This window comes from Monodon monoceros, unplaced genomic scaffold (genome assembly GCF_005190385.1).
Source record: "Monodon monoceros isolate NGI ecotype Baffin Bay Population unplaced genomic scaffold, NGI_Narwhal_1 Super_Scaffold_20, whole genome shotgun sequence".
NCBI lineage: Eukaryota > Metazoa > Chordata > Mammalia > Artiodactyla > Monodontidae > Monodon > Monodon monoceros.
Genome location: NW_021703777.1, coordinates 65,788,747 through 65,813,292, shown reverse-complemented (window position 1 = coordinate 65,813,292; position 24,546 = coordinate 65,788,747). Strand labels below are relative to the sequence as shown.

Below are 24,546 nucleotides of genomic sequence, written 5' to 3'. Positions count from 1 at the left end.
AAAATTTAAATATTTGGGAAAAATATCATACCAGACCTGCTATGTTCCTACTACTTAGTCATGCAAAATGTATTAAGTTCAAAGTGGAGTAAATGCAGGCCTCAAAAGAAGGGTTCTCAAGCCAATAAGGTAAAAAGAAAATACTAGAAGATAGTACATATGTGTTATTTGAAATTTGAGGTTTACTAATATTCAATGTGTCAGACTGACACCAGCACCTGCTCTTGGTCCTGCATCAGGCTGCTTCCATCTTATGGCATTTACGTGAACTATGCTGGACACCACAGATTGGTGCACTTGACCTCCCGCCTACCGATAAGCAATTAGAAAGAAGCCTTTTTAGTTATCTGGGGGGCAAGCACAGCTGTGGAAATACGAGATTTCTCTACAGCCTAATTCCAGAGTCCATCCCCCAGCTTCTTGGGTGACAAGAGGTGGGGAGGCAGGAACACCAGCAGCAGAGGTGTCTTGATCTGACTTCCTAATCCAGGGTTGCAAGTTGGGGTCTGTCCTGCAGTTTTCAGAGTATCTAGAGGCAAATGCAGCAGTGGCAGAGGTGGCACGAGGTCTGGATTCCAGCACGGCTCCCAAGGTGGCCTCTGAGCTGCCCTGGTGAGTTACCTCTGGATTGACCCCCTAAAACCTGTTGTTAGGCCCTTCTGACAATTCTGTAAGCACCTAATACCTTGTATGAAATCTCTTCTAGCTTAAGATACTCAGAAGGGTTTCTGTTTGTGACGCTGACTACACCCACAGTATTGCAGTAGCTAAAAGTCTCCTAAGGGAGACGTAGCAGTTTCACACCCTGGAGGGGTTGTTTGTGATGTCCTCACCTGTTCACTTTCAGCAGATCACAACATGCTGCAGCCCGCATGGGCCCAAGTAAGTAGATCTGCAGATCTCAGGAGAATTATGATATCACGCATGGATGGATTTTTAAGATTTTTGCAAAGAAAGCCAGACTAAACATAATATTAATAAGCAAAATACAAGCAAGCAACAAGAAAATGGGAGAGCTGACAACTGCCTGTTACCAATACCAGTGCTTTATCAAAAGCTGTAAGGTAAAAATGTGATTATCTTGTAAAACATAATCTATAAAACTTTTTAGAAGAAAACACAGGGAAAAAAAGTCTTTGAGACCTAGGACTAGGTGAACAGTCCATAGACATGACACCAAAAGAACAATCATAAAAGAAAAAACAATGGTTAAATGCACTACATGAAAATTTAAAACTTTCTTGCCTCTGTAAAAAATCCCTGTTAAGAGGATGAAAAGACAAGCTGTGGATGGGAAGAAAATTTGTGCCAATCACATATCTAACACAAGACTTATATCTAGAATATATAAAGAACTCTCAAAACGCAACAATGAAAACCCAATTTGCTCATTAGGGAAACAATTTGCCCACTAGGGAAAGGCAAATTGAAACTACAATGAGCTATCACTATACAACTATTAAAATGACTAAAATTTTTTAAAAACAGTGAACAAAACCAAATTCTGGCAAGCATGTAGAGAAGCTGGCTCTTTCATACATTGCTGTTGGGAATATATAGCCAGTCTGGAAGATAGTCTGGCCATTTCTTGTAAAAATAAACATACACTTACAATACAACCCAGCAATTACACTCTTGGGCACTTATACCAGAGAAATGAAAACTTATGTTCACACAAAAACCTATATACAAATGTGCACAGTAGCTTTATTTGTAACAGCCAAAAGCTGGAAACAACTCCTATGCTCTTCAACAGGTGAAGAGTTAGCATACTGTGTACTGTCGTACATCCATACACTGAACCCTACTCAGCACTAAAAAGAAATGAACTACTGATACATACAACAGCTCGGATGGTTCTCTAGGGCACTGGGTTGGGTGAACAAAGTCCATCTCAAAAGGTTACATACAGTATGATTCCATTTATGTAACATTCTCAAAATGACACAATTATAGAGATGGGGAACAAATTACAGGTTGCCAGTAAATAGGGGTGAGGAGGGTGGGGAGGGTGGGGAAGGAGGAGACCTTGAGCTGCGTAAGGGAGTTCTTGGCAGTGATGGAACAGTACTGTATCTTGATTGTGGTGGTGGTTAAATGAATCCAGACATGAAATGTTATCAAATTGCATAGAACTATACACACACATACACATGAATGAATGCATTAAAAAACATGAAATCTGAATATGGCTACTTAACAGTACTGTACCAATGTTAGTTCCCTGGTTTAATGTTGTTATAAATATGTTGTGTTATATAAGATATTACAACTGAGGGACACTGAATGAAGGTTACACAGGACTCCTTGTACTATTTTTGCAACTTGCCATGAATTTATAATTATTTCAAAATAAAAAGTTTTTTTTAAGTGAAGACATTCAATCATACTTATTTTTAAAATTACTAAGATTTTAGGTGGAATCAAAAACATGGAAATAATACATTTTAAATTGTTCGAAAATACTTTTCATCTTTATCTCATTATTTTTGTTAATGTCTTTTTATGTGCATAATATTATAGCACATAGTTTACAACAAACATACACATATTGGGAATGCAGATACATTTTTTTATGCTGCTGGAGTGTGACATAAAACTTTTGCAGACCTCTGTTACAGAGGCTACAATAATCTAAGACTCTATCTTTTACATTTTTTACTTGGGCAAGCATATGCCAGAACAGGAAAAACATGGGATTGAGAATCAAAAAGAACTCAATTTTTATCCATAGTTTAAACAAGTCACAATCTCATCCTCGTCTACAAAATGGAGGAGTCATATTAGATCACTCCCAAGAACAGTCCAGCTCTTAAATATTATGACTCCATGAGTTCTACAACAGGAAAAAGTGAAATAACCATAAAGAAATGTATGACTAAAACTCTAACCAGTATTCACTGAAACTATACTATGGATTCAGTATTGCCAGGAATATTAAATACAATACACAGCCTAAGTTACCATCAACATAAACACAGAAAAGTGCATCTACAAAGACAATTTTACCTCAAAGAAAACAGATTAGCAAAAGATCCTGTTTAAATATAAATATCAAGATAACAGGCACATGTGGCTATTTTATATGCAACCTCACAGTTCTTTAAAGCCTCTAATTTCTGCTCATGGTATTGTATTAGGTTCCGAATTGCAGCAAACAATATACCAATGCATACAGGTATCCTGGTATTCAAGCTGTGGGTTGGGTTCTCACACGAAGTAGACTATCAAGACATCCAGAAAAGAATTATTTTCCATTCACTTAATTATTCTCCATCCACTTGAGTTAGACTTAATAAGACAGAATTTTAAGAGATCCATTATTCAGGGGAAGTTAAATATACCACCCTGGTATACCACCTTTTACTTCTAAGCAGTAAAAACCAACACAACAAGGTCCTAGCACTAAAGCTCCATGCACAGGAAGTTCTTCAGTTTCTCACCCAGAACCTTGTATCATTTTTATCCACCATTCAACAAGTGGTTATGGGTTCTAGTCTCATATCACACGGAAAATACCAAATCAGAAAGGTGAGTAAACTACTACAGGTGAGTGTAATGAGAGCAAACAAAGAGATACAGTTAACAATAAAGTAATAAGCAAATCTACTCCCCAAAACCAAACATGCTTTAGAAAGGAATGGTTTCACCAACAAATGAACAAAATATGGTCGTCTGTATATTGCTGACTGAGGAGACTAATGGCTGGAGATTCTGCAAATACACTGTGATGAGTTCACTGACACCCAAGGCACATGAATGGAACCACCAAAGTAATTTTTTTTTTTTACTAGTATTTATAGACAGCACTATCCATCTTAAATTTTTTTAATGGAGAAGAAAACTGAAAATCACATTTAAATTATCTTTCCAGCATTCTTTAGTATTGAACTAAATTACATCACATCTGAATGTTACCATGAAATATAGACACACCCAAAAAAAAGAAAAAAAAAACCACACACAAAAGAGGACAGAACAAAACAAGGAGTCCTGAGAAGTTGAAATATGTTGAAATTGATTCAGGCAACAAGGCGTATCTGTGAATGTTTTACAGCCTAAAAAAATGAAGCTGCACTGCAGTAAATGAACAAACTAATATCCCCTTCTTCAATTCCCAGATGCCCTTTAAAAAAACACTACCACCACCACTTCAACCTCTCTGAAGTATGGTTGTTCTAAAATAGAAATGTATCTCACAACTGCTGTCACCCAAGAGCAACATTCAGTTGGTAAAAACTTTATATTGACATTTCCTAAAAGTTCAAGAATGCAGTGGCATCAAAGTGTCTTAGGTTTGATCAAAAATGGTCATTCAAAATAATCTTAAAAAAAAATGATCAGAAGCCTGTAAAACTACAATCAATGGAAATACAGAAAATTCTCAAAACTAAATTGCATCCTTTTACTTTAAAAGATAGTACATATAAAGAACTTATTACTTAGTAAGCACTCAATAATTGTAGCTGCTATTATTACTATGAGACAGAAAATAAGGACTAGAGAGCTGATGAAAATATCTATGATCATAGTGGTGAGGCAACCAATATACACTTATTAAGTGCTTACAAGGTCTCAGCACTGTGCAGGGGCAATACAAGTTCATCACAATCAACTTACGCAGCACTATCTCTGATCAAATAAATGACAAGTTGCGCAATATATTCTGAACCAATAAGGTAAACATCAAGTTACATTCAGCAATGATTAGAACTTACCAAGTACTTTCAACTTCTTTCAAAGTACCGTCCTTTATTTAAGTCCAGTATACAGAACTTGAGACAAATTACTTACTTGTAGAGAGTCACCAAATGATTAAATAAACATAAAAGTGTCACCAAAATGAGTCTTTTTCTTTCTTTCTTTCAAAATGAGTCATGATTTTTATAGGGGGAAAAAAATCTCTTTTCCCATTTCTCTCCAGGCTTAGGTAGAATAAGGATTTAGATTAATTCCCTCTTAAAGAAAATCTTTCTAAACTTCGAGGGTCATGAAAAGACCCTCTGTACTCCTAGGATTTATGCGCATTAGAGGGACGGATTTACACAGGAATGCACATTTATTAAAATGTTATCTTTCATTTATATGAAATGTCCAGAATAGCAAATGTATAGAGATGGAATGTTGATTAGCAGTTGCCTAGGGCTGAGAAGGGAGGTAAGGAAGGTGATGGGGTGATGAAAAAGTTCTAAAACTGGTTGTGAGAGGTGTACAACTCCGGAATATACTAAAAACCATTGACTTGTACACTTTAAATAGGTGAATCGTATGGCATGTAAATTATATCTCAATTAAGCTGTCATTTAAAAATTTTAACTCTTCTCAAAACTCGACAAATCACACTTGCTGCATTATGGTCAAACTCCATAGGATGTATCCTTGGTCAGATATTCTTCCTAGCCTGGTTGATTCCATCACTGACAATTCTACACGGCCCCTTTCTCAACAATCTGACTCTTTCCCCACCAATACAAAGATCGAGCAACAGAACAGGCTTGCAGGGAAAGGAGGTAGTCCATTTTGTAAAAGTTAGAAATACTTCACACTATATTTTAATACAAGTGATTTTTCAAAAGAATTATTTTCATAACATAAAAAAATCCTGATAAAGCTATCTATTTATTATAGCATTTTGAGTTTAAAAGAATGTGTTACTACTCTATCAGTAAACTGTGAATTACCTACTAGGATACAGATACAGTATCATAACGGTGGTCTATGAAATGGACGATCCTTGTAGGGTATAAGGAAAGACACATCAACATCTGCAGAATTTCTGAAATATTCTGCCTCACAGGAATAGCAGTGCTTGAAATTAAAAAAAAAAAAAATTCTACAACTCACAGATTTACTTTAACAGGCTCCAGGACCCCAACCCACCTCCTATGGAATACCAGGTTTGTTTGTTAGGATACTTTGAAAGAAGCTATACAGAACAACAAACAAGGGTGAATAACAAATCACCTAGAAGTACACGTCATGTATGCTACCTTTCATCCACATGTACCACGCTGTCTATTTAAGGATCCTACTCAGAGGAGCTCATAGCTTGGGGTCCAGACAGACTTCATCATCCTATTCTCAGTGCCTACATGGTGCACAAATTAGGTGTAGATTTCAATAAAAACTTGCTGAATAAACGGAGATTTCTCACCTGATTAGCCCTGGCTGCTTGCAGCTGGGTTTTCTATTTAGGAAACTTTGGAAAACTTTTTCCCACCTGGGCTGGCTTAAAGAAGCACCCAGAACAACGGAATCTTATCACCTCCTTCATCAGCCTAAATTGTAGCTCTCTTTTTATAATGAGCAACATAAGGGTAGAGTAAAACCTCTGCGTGTGAACTGATGAGAAACAAATATCTTCCTACATTCCTCCAGGGGCTACTGTGAGCAGTGCCAGTTGGCAGTCTCGCAGCAATTTTTAATGCTCTCTAGAGACGAGAAGAATCAAGAAATGAGAAGAGATTAGGCTTACGGTATGTACTCCAAAAACATTTTAGCGTAAAGATACTTAAAGTGTTCAGGGACACAGGTTTTGACCATTTTTGAAATGATTATGATTCTAATAGTCTATAAATCATAGACTATGTTTTGAACACAGAAATACTGGTGGGAGCCTTGTTTCTCAAGAACAGGTAACATAACCATAATAACTGAGCCTGGAGAAATTAATAATTATTTATTTTATTATATAAAATAAAAAATAAATAAGTGTATAAAAATTGATTACCTTTCTCCATTCCCAGTAAACATAACTTACTCAAGTATGATAGTTTAAGGCACTCCTATCTGAAGGTAATAAAAAAAAAAAGAAGGGGAAAAAAAACCTGGAATTAAAAGTCAAACCATTACTAATAGTTATAATGTGATAGGGGCAATGTTAGAGGGGATATTTAGTTTCTAAATTATACATTTCCTTCATAACAATATTTTACAATGAGCATGTGAAACTGGTGATAAGGAAAAAACTGGTTCTTCCTTTAAACACTCATATACTCTTTCCCCAAACAAAACAATATGAACTTTTTTATTGCTTGTGGTTTTACAGACTCTATTGGGGTAATAATAACAAACCTGCTCAAGTACTTTAGGCAACAGTAAAAGGGACTGGGGGGGGGGCGGGCGGGAAGGCTCCAACTTTTGTTAATGGTTTTTACCAAAATCCACAAGCTAATGAATAAATACACACATAACTATACTGTAAGTCAGAGCATGGCTTGTGCTGTAAAAGGACTTTACAGGAGCAAGAGAAAAGAGCCATCATTTCGGATCAGGAGAACAGGAGAGCTTGCAGACAAGGTGACATTTGAGCTGGGTTATATAGATGATCCCTCTGATGAGGTAACAATAGGTGAAATTCAGAATAGATGCTCTGCCCCCCCCAATATTTTATAGATTAAAAATAGTTCAAGTAGTGAACATACACCCCAAACATACTTTATTTTTTTAATTTTTAAAAAATATATTATAAAATTTGCTACATAAAGCAATGAAAACTTTCCCACATCACCTAAGTTTCTTCTATCATTCCACTATTCCTTTACCATTTTGGCATGAATCCTGTGTCACTGTTAGTTTGCACCTGTTACTGCAATGCGATACACATTATCTTTTCCCTATGGATGATAATTTTGCATCTTCCCATTAAACTCCATACCTTTGAGAGCAATGACTGTCATCCATTTCTGCTTTACCTTTCCATAAAACTCCTCAAATAAATGGGTACTCAACAGATGTTGACAGATTAAACCTAATTCTAATAATTGGGACAAGAAACAATCACCATCACAAAAGATGTCCGTGGAACAGATATTATAAACAAATCACAGTTTTGTACACAGAACAAAAAGCACCTAGATTAATATATCTTCCCTCAAACACTAAACCAATTGCTATTCTTTGGTGTAACTTGCTCAGAAAGGTGTTTATTTTAAAAAATAAATATATAAGCCTCTCAAGCAGCCTCTATAGAACATTAGCGTTTTCTGTCACAAAGACCTAAGTCAACACATTAATTGGGCACTAGAAAAGTACTAGGTGACACAGTGAATCTGCACAGAAATAGAGGACGGTCCTAGTTCCCAGGGATCTCAATGGACAGTTCACAATTCAAGAAATTCCCTGGCTATGTGTATATTTAGGACAATGTGTTTAAAACAATGTGAAAAGCACACAGGAAAAATATGTTTTCCAGGAAACATAGCCTAGATAGTTCAAAGATAATTCTTTCCGAGTGTTTTCTTTATATGCGATCTTTTAAAAGTTCAGGAATTCTCTCCTCTATTGTTTAAATAAGCTGGTAAGTAAACAAAATTAGAAATTTGGAAGCTTGTTTTAATCTTCTACTTACTATTCTGAGATGGAAAAGACGATCATGCCAGCAGGCCTGCCTGACATACTTATCAAAGAAGAGGATCAAAGAGAAGAGGAGGAAGGAGGATATTAGGTGTAACAACGCCAGATACCATCAAGATTACTACGAAAGATCATGTGTTTGTGTGTCTACACTTCCTAAATTCTATAGGAAGAGCCAAGTATCTCTCAAATATTATTACCTGAAATTGGCTTTTAGATTTTAGAAAAGTACAGCTTCTCTGTTGTTATTGCTGAGCCTGTGAACTTATGTTATAATGCTGCACACCACTCATATAATCAATGAACACTTGGGAAAGTTGTTAGTATTGCTTAAAAAAAAAACCCGCTGGGCCAGAGGCTCCAATAAAATTCACTTTTCTAGAGAAGTAATTTTACAAAATAACTCAGAATGTAAGAAAAGACAGGATGGAATGCTATCTTTGATAATGAGTAGCCAAAAAAAGACTACAGAATAACACACACACCGCAGCTTTGTTTATAGGGTTGTAACTTGCACATGCAAGTACTCTACAAAGTACTGCACAAGAAGAAACTGTCAAAAATGAATGTTCATGAGAACATTCCTTTTCTAAATAAGGTCTCTAACAAGGAGGTACTATTTCTAAATATAATTTCTTTAGCAAGTATTGACAGATATAGAATAGCAGCAGTGCTCAAGATGGAAAAAAACTTCTTACATTTGTTTTATCAATAGTACAAGTTACTGTTACTAATTATAATGCCTACGGGTTCAGTAGCAGAAATTTACGGAGAGATCTGCTGGGCAGAACAGTTACAAAACTAACTTTACTTTTATCAAAAGTTTATTTTTTTCCTAATCCTATAGACCCTAGCAACCTGGAGTTTTTTGTTCTGTTTCGTTTTGCAATTTTTTTTCCTTCAAGAAGCTCCGCCAGTAAAGTCGAGGTAATACTTTCCACAGTTCAAAGGTTAAGGCGCATTCGGCTCTATATAGAGCTCTAGCTCGTCATCAGCACCGCTCCCTTTTTTTTTCTTTTCAAATTATCTTGACCTGAGAGAGGTTAATGCTCCCTTACAATGCAAATCCACGAGATAAGCGATTTTAGGTGCCGAGAAATGAAACTGGGATGAGAGGAAAACACCGACAGCGATCAAGAACCATTTCTCCGTAGAAATAAGCCTCTCCAGAACGCAAGAAACTAAGGTTTTGTCCAAAGAACCTGCCGCCCGGAAGCCACAACTTCCAGCAATTGGCAAAGAAAAGTTACAAGTAAGAGCTCAGCGCCCAGGGAGCCTGCGCCGGTGCGGAGATTGAGACCTGCAAGGACACTCACTGGCCCCCACAGCCCGCAGGCGCTGGCTGCGGTGTCGGTGGGGCCGATTCCGGCTCGGGTCGGCTCGGGGTCTGGGGGTGCGCGGAAGGCGCGGAGCGGCGCGGGCACGGCGCCCGCGTCCGCACCCCTCCCCACTACCGCGAGCAGTGGGCGGAGAGACGAGAGCAAAGGAAAAGCAGGACAATGCTGGGCCGGGCTGGCGACTCCGCGCGCTCAACGGGTCCTCAGCGTCCTCCTCGCCTGGGGCCGCCAGCTGCCGAACTAAGTTTGCTCCTCAGCCCTGCCTTCCTAGCCGGGGCAGTGAAGCAGTGACCGCCGACCTCCCTCCGCCTCGCCGCGGCCGCCGCCGCCTTCCTCCCCGCGGGGCGGCTCCCGCGAGTCCACGAGGACGCGGCGCGCGCGAGCGGAATGGGGCGCGCGAGGGAGAGGGGGCGCGCAAGGAAGCAGCGCGCGCGCGGGGAGCCGGGCGCGCGGCGCTCCCCGAGGACCCGATGCCGCTCCGGCGGGTTTTCGGTTGAGGCGGGGGCTGCGCCGCGGCTAAGTGTCCGTTATGAGTCTTGGCCCGGGCGGCGCAGCTTGCCAGCCATTCTGGCCCGCCTCCCCCTCGACTCCCATCAGAAAGGCAGCGAGCGAGGGCCGGCGACCTCGTCTCCCGCCAGGGCTGTGGCCGCCAGTCGGCGGGCATCCCGGCGCCTACCCCTGGGGTGGAAGAGAAAGTGAAATGAAGCGCCTTTCCCCAGGCAACACCTACCCGTCCCCAGTCCAAGTGCAGCTGCCTCACTCCTCAGGCGCCGCCGGTCCCCGCCCTCGGGCCCCAGGCTCCGTTCTCTTGACAATGGCGCGTCCCCTTTAAGGAATAATCCGATCGGAACCGATCAGTGGTTAAACCTCCCTCCGACTCTGATTTTAACCGGATTTCTCTCTCTCTCCCCCCAGAGCCCGACGGGCGCCCGGCGGTGCTGCGAGCTCTTCCCACCTCTTCCCCGCCCCGCCCACTCCCTAGCTTTCCTGATTGGCGAGAAACACTACTACAGGAACAGCAGTTGTCGCATCGCACTCGCCAGTCCAGCCGCCGCTCAGAGTTACCCCCACCTTCACCCCGCCCCCTTTCCTGGGTTGGTCCTACCTCTAATCATTCTCCGTCTTCTACTCTATCGTTGCTTTGGAGAACTGGCAGTCAAGGCTCACCCTCCCGCCTCCGGAAAGCGAACTTTATTTTTATTGGTAAAAGGACATCTTCCTGTGCACCTGATTGGGCAGGAAGGAGTTAGTCTGCACGCCCCTTACCATTATCGCTCTCTCTCTTTACGGGTTTGAGAAACGGCCGCAAAGTCCTCCCCCCTATTTTGCCTTGTTCTAAGCGCCTTTCCCTTTAAATATTGGTAGGGGTGGTGGACAAACTCACAGCCTGTGTTGGAGAAAGACGGAAAGGGAGAAGAGAAAATTTCAAAATCTTCTCCAGATGAGTAATATATCGGGAACTGGAGCTGGGATACTGCGGAATCTCATCCTTCGGTCTACTGAATGGAGTGGTTAGAATGAGAATACCTGAAATTCTAGCACTAACTTCTGAGATGTACTCAACAAATTTTCACTCACCGTCCACTCTACTCCTACTGTCGATCCCACTGGCATTTCGCTACTCCAGAGAGCTTTAATAAAAGTATCTGTAAACCTAGAGGTGTCCTTGTTTGTCCCGCATTCATTTTAAAAAACCCTTTAAATCGCTTCCATTAAAAGTTCCGTTTAATTCACGTCCTCTGTTGTTATCTCGGGGTTTGTCACGAGAGCTAAATTACTCTTCTGAAAAGATTGAATAGATGCCCACCCACCATGCCAGCCTGCAAAGTTGAAGTCCATACCCCTTGCTAGAACTGTGCCGGGGGGAGCCCAGGTTGAGCCCAAGCGGGCACCAGAAGTCTATTTCTTGAGAGAATGGGGCAGTCTGGCACCGGAAGCTTAACCCTGCCGCGAAACCTCACGCATGAAAGAGGAGGAATTCTGCTGCAGCCTGGTGTGGTCCGTGTTAGGAGTTCCCCAGTTTCCCATGGGAACTGCAAGAACCAAAAGTGTCGTACCTACTAAAACTGGGTATTCAAGTGCTTTGGTACCCATCTGTGAATGTTAGGGGTAAATGGTTAAATGTTCTGCCCCTCTTTGCCAATGAACTTCAAGAGACTTTGGACCTCAGGATGTTTAGTGCATTTGCAGTGAGAGCCCAGTGGAAACCAATGATGCCAAGATAGTGACAAGGCTCAGCAGTACCCTGGAAGGGATTTATACCAGAAAAGGGGGAATAAACATCGATAGTCGATAGGACTTTTCCGTGAGTTCAGGGGAAAAATCTCCCGGGGATACCCATAAATATGGAAGAGTGAGAAAAGGGAAACGTTGTAGGTGGTTTAGGTGTTTCTAGTAGGAGATAAGGAAATATCTGGATTATATTTATATGGCCTTCAAGGTATTTTTTTAAAATCAAGATCTAGGCAAGGTTTTCAAGTTCTTTGTAAATCACTTGCTTTATGAGGCCAAGATTATTTTGTTACACTAGCACATTGGGCTCATAACTCCAGAAGGCTGTCTACAGTAACCTCTAGATTCCCTTTGTCACACCTAACCAACCACGTTGAGATCATCACCTTACAAATATAATTTATATTATTTTTTTCTCTATTTCATACTTGCCCACAATAGGATTACCTATTACTTTTTAGCCCATACACCCAGACTCCTGGTACTAATACTGCTATTGGTATTTCACACTGAAGAAGAATTTAGGAAATCTGCAAGCATGGATATGCAGGTCATTCTTAAGAATGTTCAGTATTATTGAACAAAGCTGCAGTTCTAACCCTGGAGAAATTGACAATTTGCACTTTTCCCTTCAGAAGGACTTTATGTCTCCTACCTTTGTTTTCCATCTCTAAGCCAGATCCCCATTCTTTAAAAAGAAATATTCCCCCAATGTGCCAGTTTGACTAAAGCTTTTCAACATCCTTGTATATAGATCTTTGTTAAACTCTTTTAAAGGTGAAATTTCACACGTTATGATCACTTATTCTCCCTTTGTTTATATATAAAGGTAAACCATATCAAAGAACTACCAGTTAAGCCAGTAATTCAGTTTTCCTCAGAAAAAAAAATGTTACCATGTATATTGCAAATTCTTTTCAGTTCACCATAGGTTTATATAGTAACTATTATGTGTTGAGTAAACAATAGGGGGGAAATTGATGAATATGACTCTCCAAATTCTACCCATAACTGGCACAATTTTACCCCTCACTCAGCATGTAGGTGGATACCATCTATTAATCTGTGATTTTCCATAGTAAAATTAAGAAAAAATCCAGTCAGTAAAAGCTGTCAACCAAAATCTTTCCCCAGACCTTTATTAGCATTAACAAGAATGAGACAAATTAAGACAAAATACATTCACAGTAATTCGTTTTATAAAGAAAACTTCAAAAAATATCTCCTGGGTCTCTCAAGAGGAGGAAGTCCTACACCTTCTATATTTCAATGTGTTCCTTTATAAAATGAGAACTGATATTCATTGAGAAGATCACCGAAAGATCTTCAGTTATCAGTAAAAGGTTCAATTATGTTCAGTATCTTCTACTTAGGCAGGAAAAAAAAAGATACTAATATATTTTTTAAAAGATTTCCAATTCTCTCCTACTTAAAACCCTTCGAAGATTCTTCAAGCACATATTGAATATAGTCCAAGCACCTAAGCAAAACATACAAATCACTTTATAATCTGACTCCAGGCTACCTCTCAGATTTATTCTCTGGCCACTCCTTCATTTGACACTTGAAATGGCTGCTCTTTAGATATCAATGATTCTGCTCTTTCAAGCCTCAGTGCTTTGGGGCATGTGGGTCCCTTTGTGTAGAATAGCTTTCCGCTCCATGCTCACCTGGAGGATGCTTCCATCTGTCCATCCAAACCCAAAAGAAGCTTTACTTTTTTTGTGAAGCTTTCTCTGATTGCACCCCCTTCCCTGATTTAATTATTTTTCTACTATATATGTATATAATTCTGATTAAGATGATGCCTGACATAACTGAAAGCTTTCAGTAAATGCATGTCAAATTGACTGAGCAAGGATGAGACAAAAAGGTTAACCTACAATGTGAAAATCTAATTAACCAGAACACTATTCTAGGAATATTCTAATTATTTAATATTTTACTGTAAATCTATCTCATCAATTAGTCTAGATTACTGGCTCCCAGGCTTTTTTATTTCATGGACCAGTAAAATTTGCAAGGAATTTTAGGGAACTGATATAGGTTTAACAACTTTTTTATTTTGCGAAGCCAAGTTATAAAAATAAATATAAATAAATCGCTATCTATTCTCCCCATTATTTCATAAAATAAGAATATTTTAAAACCAAAAATTGGGTGTTTCCCTGGTGGCGCAGTGGTTGAGAGTCCGCCTGCCGATGCAGGGGACACGGGTTCGTGCCCCGGTCCGGGAAGATCCCACATGCTGCGGAGCGGCTGGGTCCGTGAGCCATGGCCGCTGAGCCTGCGCGTCCGGAGCCTGTGCTCCGCAACGGGAGAGGCCACAACAGAGAGAGGCCTGCGTACCGCAAAAAAAAAAAAAAAAACACCAAAATTGGGAAGGTTGTTTCATAAAACAAGAATATCTGAAAACCAAAAATTGGTTGGGTTATAACTTCAGAATGAAAGTCCTCTGAATAAATTTGACATTATAAAGAACTTATACAGGGGACTTCCCTGGTGGTGCAGTGGATAAGACTCTGCACTCCCAATGCAGGGGGCCCAGGTTCGATCCCTGGTCAGGGAACTAGATCCCACATGCATGTCACAACTAACAGTTCCCATGCCACAACTAAGGAGCCCAAGTGCCGCAACTAAGACCCGATGAAACCAAATAAATAAATAAAAGAACTTGTACAAACCTCCAGTTGGGTCCAGAATACTCACTGCATTTCACAGTACTTGATCTGATGCTCTTTTTCATCTATTTTAAAAGATGGCTTAGAAATGAAAATATTCCTAAGATTTTTTTCCCTCCATAATGTTTATGGAGGGGAGGAGAAACTATGTGACTTTTTGTTAATTTTCACTCTACCCATGAGTAAATGTTAGAGCATCATCACTAACTGACTTGCTAGCTTCCTGCCAGGATATTTGTAGAGAAACTCTCATTGTTACTGGAGGCCCTTGCAAAATGCTTCCTGAATTCCTTTTTGCATCTACCATATCTTACAGAGTTTCCCTCCTTTCCTTTTGGGAAACTTACCACTCTTTAAGAACCATTGTTTAGTCCTTAGAAAGTTCCCCCTTGTTTGTCAATGAGTCAAACGATAAAAATTCAAGTGCTCTTTTAAAAATTTTTTTACCCATATAACATTTTCTGAGCTTCCAAAAATTTAGGTTAAGTGCCCAATAACCATCAATGAATATCATAGTATCTATCCTGCGTCACAGTTATTGTAATGCTAATATGAGCCTACTACAGCACATGGAGAAATGTTTGTGTTAGGGTAATTCAAATATATATTTAAATAATTTATTTATTTATGTATAAAAGTGCTTTTTTAAATCGTGCAACCCAATCAGATATAAATTCTTTATGATGGGATGGCTCATAATGGCTAAGCAACTTGTAGAAGAAATCTGATGCCACGGTAAAGGTCTAGAAATACCATCTTCTAAACTGGGTCAAATAATTGATTTGTTGTTTCACAGAATATATGATAATGTATATTAGATCATCTTCCATTAATAAAATATTATATTTATTTTGCATTCAAATTCTATACCTATTTTAGGTCATTTAAGAGCTTCATAATTGTGACACTTTTATCAATAAGATTTTAACTTTATCCAAAATATTTTACTGCTGGTATGTTAGTATTCTGTCATTTTTCTTTCCTTTTATCATTACAAGGGGACTTCCATTCTAAATAGATTCATTGTGTGAAAATATGAATTTAAAGAAGAGATAAATCAAGGATTAAATACTGACTTTATAAGTGAATTACTCTGAGAGAATTTTTAGAATATTATTCAAATGAGATCTATTTCCACTCACAAAAAACTTCTCAGAAGTAAAAGGCATGATATAAAGAAAGACACCTAGGGAATTCCCTGGCGGTCCAGTGTTTAGGACTCCTTGCTTTCACTGCCAGGGCCCAGGTTCCATCCCTGGTCAGGGAACTGAGATCCCAAAAGCTGCCTGGTGCGGCAAAAAAAACCACACCTATATTCACTACAATCCTCTTTGTCTACTCTAAAATATCTTTGTCTACTCTACAATATTGTCTAGTCACTAAAAATATCTTTAAATTCAGCAGCCAAGAGCATAAACAATGGTTACTTTTCAGATTAGATTTTTAAATTAAATTATTTTAAGGAATGAACAGTTCATCTGTCCCTGTTGGGACAGTTATCCAGTACTATGGTGAAATCACTTCGAAACTATCTTAAAACCTTGTTAGATTTTAATGTGTATTTTAAACTGTTGCTCTGGTAAGTATGAATTTGTAACTGGAAAGGGATATAGTCCATTTATAAGAAAACAGAAAACATTTTTTAATCCATTCCCTGTTTATGAGTTGAAGGAAAGTTGAAGGGAAAATGTAGGCACTCTATTTAAACTCATTACCACCTATCAACTCATTATCTCATTTGGGAAAGGAATTCATGAATTATCTGAAAAACCGGGAAATCTGATTGGGGGGGGGAAATAGCTACGCCATCATACCACTGGCAAAGGAGTTTACCATATGACTGACCGCCTTTGGGGGTTTCTGTCTGTTGATAGAAAAGCAGAAAAACAAAGGACAAAGGAAAGTCTCCTTAATTAATCCTTCCAACTAAGCAAAATAAATAGATCACTTGTTTCAGCAACAGAAGCAAACTGTTAACAATTGAGAAAAGCCACCTGCAGGTGCTTTTGAACACAAAGTGCCCCAGAGCCCAGAATTACTATTGTTTAAAAGGGTCAGCTAAGTTTTTCCGTAAAGGGCCAGATAATAAATATTTTTGGCTTTGTGGCCCTATGGGCTCTGTCACAACTACTCAACTCTTGCTGTAGCGCAAAAGTGGCCATAGAGAATGTATAAACAAGTATGCAGAGCTATGTTTCAATAAAACTTTATTTATGGACACTGAAATGGAATTTAATTTTCATGTGTCAAGATATATCATTCTTCTTTTTATTTTGTCCTAATTATTTAGAAGAATAAAAACCATTCTTGGCTTGCAAGCCATGTAAAAAGAGGTAAAGGGGGACTTCCCTGGTGGCACAGTGGTTAGGAATCCACCGACCAATGCAGGGAACACGGGTTCAAGCCCTGGTCCGGGAAGATCCCACATGCTGCGGAGCAACTAAGCCCATGTGCCACGACTACTGAGCCCATGTGCCACAACTACTGAAGCCCACGTGCCTAGAGCCTGTGCTCCGCAACAAGAGAAGCCACCGCAATGAGACGCCCGCACACAGCAACGAACAGTAGCCCCTGCTCACTGCAACTACAGAAAGCCTGTGCGCAGCAACGAAGACCTAATGCAGCCAAAAATAAATAAATATATTTATTTTTTTTTAAAAAAGAGGTAGTGGGCCAGATCTGCTTATGGGCAATAGTGCTGACTGCTGGTCTAATATAACCCTAATTCATTAAAAAATATATTTTTTGGTTGAGTACCTAATATGTGTTCAGTACTATGCTGGACCTGGGGACTATAATGGCTAACAAGATGGACAATGTCCCTGTCCTCATGGAGCTTATGATATAATAACCATACAAATATATAGTTAGAAACTGTAATTAGTGGCTATGAAGGAAGAGTACAGGGTGCTCGAAACTGTGACCTGTAATCTAGACTAGGAGGTCAGAGGAGGCTTCACTTTTGACAAGGACTGGGAAATGAGTATGAACTGACATGGTGAAGTGGGAGTGGGGAGAAGGGAAATATTTCAGGCAGAAGGCACATCATGTAGGCCACCTTAATGGCACTCAAAAATCTGTGTGCCTAGAAAATACAAAGTGAAAGGAAGAGAGGCAGGGAGTTAAATTGACGAAATAGTTTTTAAAAGAAAAAGCAGGGCTTCCCTGGTTGCGCAGTAGTTGAGAATCTGCCTGCTAATGCAGGGGACACGGGATCGAGCCCTGGTCTGGGAAGATCCCACATGCCGCGGAGCAACTAGGCCCGTGAGCCACAACTACTGAGCCTGCGCATCTGGAGCCTGTGCTCCACAACAAGAGAGGCCACGACAGTGAGAGGCCCGCGCACCATGATGAAGAGTGGCCCCCGCTTGCCACAACTAGAGAAAGCCCTTGCACAGAAACGAAGACCCAACACTGCCAAAATAAAAATAAATAAATTAGAAGAAGGCTCGACATTTAAAAAAAAAAAAAGAAAAGAAAAAGCATTCAGGGCCTAGTAGGTCTTTATTCAAAGCCCTAGAAAACCTTGAAGGCTTTACGTCAAAACAACGACATGGTCAGATTTGCAGTTTTGAAAGATCACTCTTTATAGTGTGGAGAATAATTAATGAGGGAAAGCCATGGTGACTACAATAGTCAAAGGCTTCTAGACCCTAGACTCTAGGCCCTAGAGTCAAACACTACTATTTTATCTAGTAAAATAGTAATAGCAAGTATGTACTTTTTTTTTTTGACAGTTCAGCTAACATTTATTTATTTATTTATTTATTTTCATATTGTAAGTCCATAAGCTTTATTTTATTTTTTTAACATCTTTATTGGAGTACAATTGCTCTACAACCGTGTGCCAGCCTCCACTGTACAACAAAGTGAATCAGCCACACACACACATACATCCCCATATCTCCTCCCTCCCGCCTCTCTGCCCCGCTCTCCCTACCCCACCCCCCAGGTGGTCACAAAGCACCGAGCTGATCTCCCAGTGTTATGTGGTTGCTTCCCACTAGCTACCGTATGTTCTTAATATTTTAATGTACATAGGTCCCCTACATACGAACCTTTAAGTTGCGAACTTTCAAAGATGCGAACGTGTGTCCACATGTCCAGTCACATAAGTTAGTTCATGTGTCTGGCGTACATTGTCACGTGCACGCATCCTGTAGCGTATCTTTATTTCAAACTAGATCTGCAAGAGGACGACTTCATTGAACTCCTTGCTGTGCAACACGAGGGGCTTACTAATGAAGACTTGATGGAAGTGGAGGCCCAGAGAAAGGACGGAGACAAGAGGAAGAAGTAACTGAAGCAACACAGAGATTCACGACGCAGGAAATGGCAAGGGGATTTTCTTTATTTGAGGAGGCACTGTTAGTTTTTGAGGCACAGGACCCGAACGTAGAACGGTACACGAAGGTTGCAGCAGCTGTTCAGAATGCAATCCAGTGCTACCGTGTCATCTATGACGAGAAAAAAAGAGCGACTACCCAGACATCACGGGATTGTTTTTTCAAGAGGGTGGATAGAATGAATCCAGCAAGGGACCAGAACCTGTGCCATCAACGTCAGGCATGGGTGAAACTGCAGCTTGCCCTCCGTCTCTTATTGCTGACGATCCTTCAGCTGTACCATCTCCCACCTCCTCTCCCTCCTCCAGTCAGTAACACTTCTTGCCTGTCCACTCGATGCCAGCCCCTGTATGCCAAGTACTGTACTGTACTACTGTACTTTTCAAGGTACCGTATTGTAAGATTTAAAATGTTTTCTTTATTTTTTAAAAAATTTTTTGGTCACGCTGCCTGGCATTTGGGATCTCGTTCCTCAAACAGGGATCGAACCCACTCCCCCTGAATTGGAAGGGTGGATTCTTAACCACTGGACTGCCAGGGAAGTCCCCTGTTCTCTTTATTTTTTGTGTTTGTTTATTATTTATGTGTTATTTGTATGAAAAATATTATAAACCTATTACAGTACAGTACTATATAGCCAGTTGTGTTAGTTGGGTACCTAGGCTAACTGTGTCGGACTTATGAAAAAATTGGGCTTACAAAGTCACCCTCAGAACGGAACTCGTTTGTATGTAGGGGACTTACTGTATTAAAAGATTGAATTTCATAACAACCCCATAAGTAGGCACTATTATCTTCCCTTTATGGAAGAGGAGACTTAACTATGGGCTGCCTATCAATTTCTTCCCTTGCTGCAGCCCAGTTGAGTTTACAACTCGTGGGAAGGAACTGTAGGAGAGATGTAAGAGTGAGGAGGAAAGAGGGGCAGAGAGAAATGAATAAGTGTGTTCTACGGGACCATAGCCTTGGCTCAGACCCTAGCCTCTTTCCCAAGAGGTAATACTGTGTTGTACTGGGAATGAGCCCCAAATTCAGCAAGGTGACTGCCTTGGGTACCTTGTGAGAGTACTCATTGCTACAGAAATATACCCAATGCAATGTTTGGTACATACTTACACTAAAAAAAAGCCCTCCCTGTTTATCTAAAATTCAAATCTAACTGGGCATCCTGTATTTTATCTCCCAAACTTATACTAAGGAAACAAATACATTCCCTCCCATAAAACCAAGATGTCAGTTGGAGACATCTGGCTCCTAAAGACTTAGAAAATCAGCCTGAATACCTTTTCTTCATCCAAAAGCCTTCCCAAGGACACTGTGAATTACCAGGGCAGAGGTAAGGGATGGAGGATTTTGTTACCACTTTTGCCTCCAGGCTCATTCTTCCACCTGGAAGACTCACTTTTGAGCTCTTCCACTATCAAGAAAACCAAGGGAGTAGGGAAACATTGTGAGAGTGGTAGATTTCACAGGACAGCTGGGAGTTGAAGGGAGCAGTCCCATCAGGCACAGCCTTGCAAACAGTTCAAAGTAGTGTTTTATTATACTCGCTTGTTTAGGCTCCTTTCAGCCACCTACCACCAGTGGTTTTTCATAGCCCTCTGCCATGATCCCTGGGTCATATTCACCCTCTCAACCAGCCGTTTTCCCTCCCCTATTTTCTCGACATTCTCTCAGTAGCCAAGAATTTCTCTCCTCCTATCGAGCAAATTCCCAAACAAAGCAGTTTTGACTCCACTCTAAAGCTTTTGTCACCAGCTGATGACCAAGACCGCAGGATCTCACTTACTGAGGCATTCTTCTAAAACAAAGACAGTTTGAAATTCTCCCTAAGAAGAATTCTCTTGCCAGCATTTAAGACAATAATCACTTTTTCTTAAGTTTTTGCAATATCATTTTTTGCCAGCATTCAGGAAAAAAAAGGATATTTATTTTGGTTGCATCCAGTGGGGCCCACTTTTACCAATTACATCATCGTTTTCTTGGGAAAGTTCAACTGCTTTTCACTCTTGTAATTTAGTACATCAAAAGTTCAGGAAAAACCTAATGGACAGCACTTTGGATTCCATAATGGATTCCAGAAAAAAGCTTTTTTTTCCCCCTCTGTTCTGCCTTTAAATCTGATTCACAATTAAAGCTGATTGCTTTTTCCAAGGTAAAGAGAGAAGGTTTTGGTACACATACCACAATTTGCTATAGCTGGAAGCATTGCCTGATTTAAAAAAAAAAAGAATGAAAGGTACTATCAGGTAAACTCTCAGGAAAGAGTGAGGGGAAAAGAGGAGGTAGAAAGATATGAAAAATGTGGGTTCTGTGGAACCATAGTCTCGGTTCAGGCCCTATTCCATTATCTTTTCAAAGGTTTATCTTCTAAATTTAACTTTACTTCCCTATTTTCCAGGTGGTTCCTAGATACTGCAAAAACCACATAAAGATACACAGATATAGTAATCCCGCTAACCAATTGAAATAATAATAAAAATACAAAGGTTGATGAATACATATTCCTATGAGGTCATCTATAGCAAAATGAAATAGGGAATTTGGTCAATCATACTGATACATTTAAAAATAGCTTTGCCACAATTATCTTGATATTTAGTCATCTATTGACTAGTGTCTGTTTTTTTGTTTGAAGTATCCAAATAAAAGTATTCATGTTTTACTACTTTTCTGTAAGTATTAATTTGGCCTGAATGTTAGTGTATTAACAACTGACATAGACTATATTAATTACGTAAAGGACAAGCAGCCACACTGGTAATATGATAACAGAGAAGCAGAGGCTCAAATTCAAGCAGCAAAATAATATGTAACTGATTTGTCATTTTTTCAGGATGTTTACCACAACAGAAAGTGCTTATCTTCTACATATAATAAAAGTACTAACATAGCAAATATTTTTACAAATCTACTGAAAAAAAATAAAATCTTATTTCAGTAAATTACTCTTTTAACACAGAAAAAGTCCATAATAACCAAACAGTATTCTAAATTGTCCTTCAAAGAGACATCTTACCTTTAGGGAATTATGATGTTTCACTCAATGAAGCAATGTAAATCTTATATGTGTGGGTATTTTCCCTTCAAGAAAATCCTCAACTTTCCATGGGCCAGCACTTTAGCAGGTCACATTTTCCATAAGACAAGTTTTACAAACCATATGTAGATATCTGATGGCTGTTGTGAAATCTCACTCCACACAATTTAGTATTTTGTGTTTTGTTTTGTTTTGTTTTTTCGGTACGCGGGCCTCTCACTGTTATGGCCTCTCCCGTTGCGGAGCACAGGCTCTGACGCGCAGGCTCAGCGGCCATGGCTCATGGGCCCAGCCGCTCCTCGGCATGCGGGATCCTCCTGGACCGGGGCACGAACCCATGTCCCCTGCATCGGCAGGCGGACTCTCAACCACTGCGCCACCAGGGAAGCCCCAATTTAGTATTTTGAATCTATTTATAGAAGTCCTGTTATGTGAACATTTTTAGTCTGTACGATGTCAGCCTGGTAATTTTCATGCAAGTAAGAAAACAGTTTGTTCTGGACTCCAAATGGTACTGACATCAAAAGTGTCCTTCACACTGGAGAAATTGTGACTGAAGAATTTTCAGCAAAAGCAGTAAAAATGGTGGCAATAGCAAGTCTGAAGTGGCAGTGCTAATGGGAGAGCTCTTCCCCCCGTCGGCATAATGGAGTCAGCAGTCATTGTTGAGTGAAGGCCAGAGAGAAAGCACCTGGCCTTCAAGTTCATTCCTTTCCTGACATGGAGATTCTGCCAACCTCAGAGAATCCAGGCTGTTGTTTCTAATGGCAATCCCATTAGAGACCCCAATGTATTTGTCTAGCACCATCTCCCACTATTCTCTAATCTTTGATCAAATTTGTTTATATGCGATTACCCAGATTCCTTCCTTGCCCTTGCGTACATCACAGAGAAAGGTCTCAGAAAAGCAGGGTCCAAGAAGGTTAACAGAGAAATCAAGAGAGCAGTATTTAATCATGAAGGCATTGAGAACAACTGAGCTAGAGAAGCCTGGCTGCAGCCCCTGTGAACTGCCCTAAGAAACCTGCAAATGAATCTGAATAGGGTGAAAATGAGACAGCCAACAGAGTGGTTAGGACCTCTCAGCTTATTCAATACCCATGAACAGACAAGTCAAGTGGGCCACAAACTATTGTCAGTGTTTGGAGACGGCACTGAAGTGTCCTTAAGGAATCTGGAGATGAGGGGAGTCTACAGGTCCTCTTGAAATTCATTGGAAAACCAACACATCATGAATCAGAGAGGAGAAATCCAAAGTCACCGTAAAGAGAATGGCTCCCAACCCTACCAGACTTGTCTGAAAAGGATAAAATATGCCATCATATCTAAAAAAAGACAAGAGTCCATCAGAATGGGGATGGTTATCCATAAAGGCAGAGAAATAGGAGAGTCACAGAAAACTGAGGCCACCTTCATCCAAGCCCTTATGGAGGGTGGACGCCATGACTGAAGGAATCAATTTGTCAATCCCAGTGGCAGGAACACTATTATTATGGGTGCTCTACGTGGTTTTTTTTTTGTCCGTGCCGTGTGGCATGCAGAACTTCCTCAACCAGGGACAGCCCCCTCCCCGCAACCATTAGAAGTGTGGAGTATTAACCACTGGAACACCAGGGAAGCCTCTACATGTCTTAACCTACTGACATCTTAAAAATACAACATAGTGCTTTACTGGTCAAGGCCCTTTTGTTGCAAATGGCAGAAACAACCCTAACTAGCTTAAGCAAGAAGACAAGCTTTATGACAGAACACAGGGATGTCTCCATAAAAGGTAAAGCCACTGAACCTCTGAAGGACTGGGAACAGGGAGCCAGCAGGCACTGCCCCAGGCTCTTTCTCTGCTGTCTATGGCCCTGGTTTCTTCTTTTCTTGGCAAGTCTGCTTTATTCCCCTCTCCCTTCCTCTGCAGGCCAGCCTCAACTAGCTCTGGCAGCACATGGATAGGTAGCCTCCGGTCCCAAGTTTACATTACCTCATTCAAGAAAATAGACCAGACTGGATAGAATCTCTGGGTCTAAACTGCAAGTTCCTGAGAGAAAGAATTGGATTAGCCACACCTAAATGAGGAGTCCCCCTCATTCATTTCCCTATGGATAGTGGTACAAGATCATACTGTAAAACATAGACATGAGAGGCCCACATTTATGGAAGGAGGGAGGGAGGGAAGGTGGTTATTCTTAGAGGAAGTGAGCCAGTGTGACCTGTGAAGATATCACAAAAGACATCTTCTGCAGGTACAAACCATTATTATCCCCATTTTTAAAATGAGGAAATTAAGGCATTCAGAGCTTAAGTAACTTGCGCAAGGTCACAGAGCTTGTCACTGGCAGACTCAGGATCTGAAGTCAAGTCTGTCTGAGTCCTAATCATTATGTTGTAATGTGTCTCCAATCCCTGTTCAGCAAGTAACCTTCTTATTGACATAGCTTCTTATGAGGGTCTACCTGCAGGGATGTATGATTATACAGACTTCATATGTTCCAATTCTTTTTTTTCTCTTTTTCTTAAAATAAATTTATTTTATTTTTGGCTGCATTGGGTCTTCGTTGCTTCAT

At 40.2% G+C, this 24,546-nt stretch overlaps 1 protein-coding gene and 1 non-coding gene across 8 annotated transcripts in view; one reads left to right on the top strand and one right to left on the bottom strand.

The window, feature by feature from the left end:
• Window positions 1-10,643, bottom strand: part of FRYL (FRY like transcription coactivator) — a 244,767-nt gene extending 234,124 nt beyond the window's left edge. For 4 of the 7 annotated variants that reach the window (XM_029235867.1, XM_029235864.1, XM_029235866.1 and 1 more), the window contains exon 1: window positions 10,423-10,637. The gene's annotated coding sequence lies outside the window, so the exon portion shown is untranslated. Of the gene's footprint in view, window positions 1-10,422 lie in introns of all 7 variants that reach the window. The other 3 variants (XM_029235869.1, XM_029235868.1, XM_029235870.1) reach the window with 1 other exon arrangement.
• A 3,777-nt stretch (window positions 10,644-14,420) lies between these two features.
• On the top strand, window positions 14,421-14,493 carry TRNAG-CCC. The gene has a single exon. It is a non-coding gene; the product is annotated as a tRNA-Gly (tRNA).
• Window positions 14,494-24,546: the final 10,053 nt, after the last annotated feature.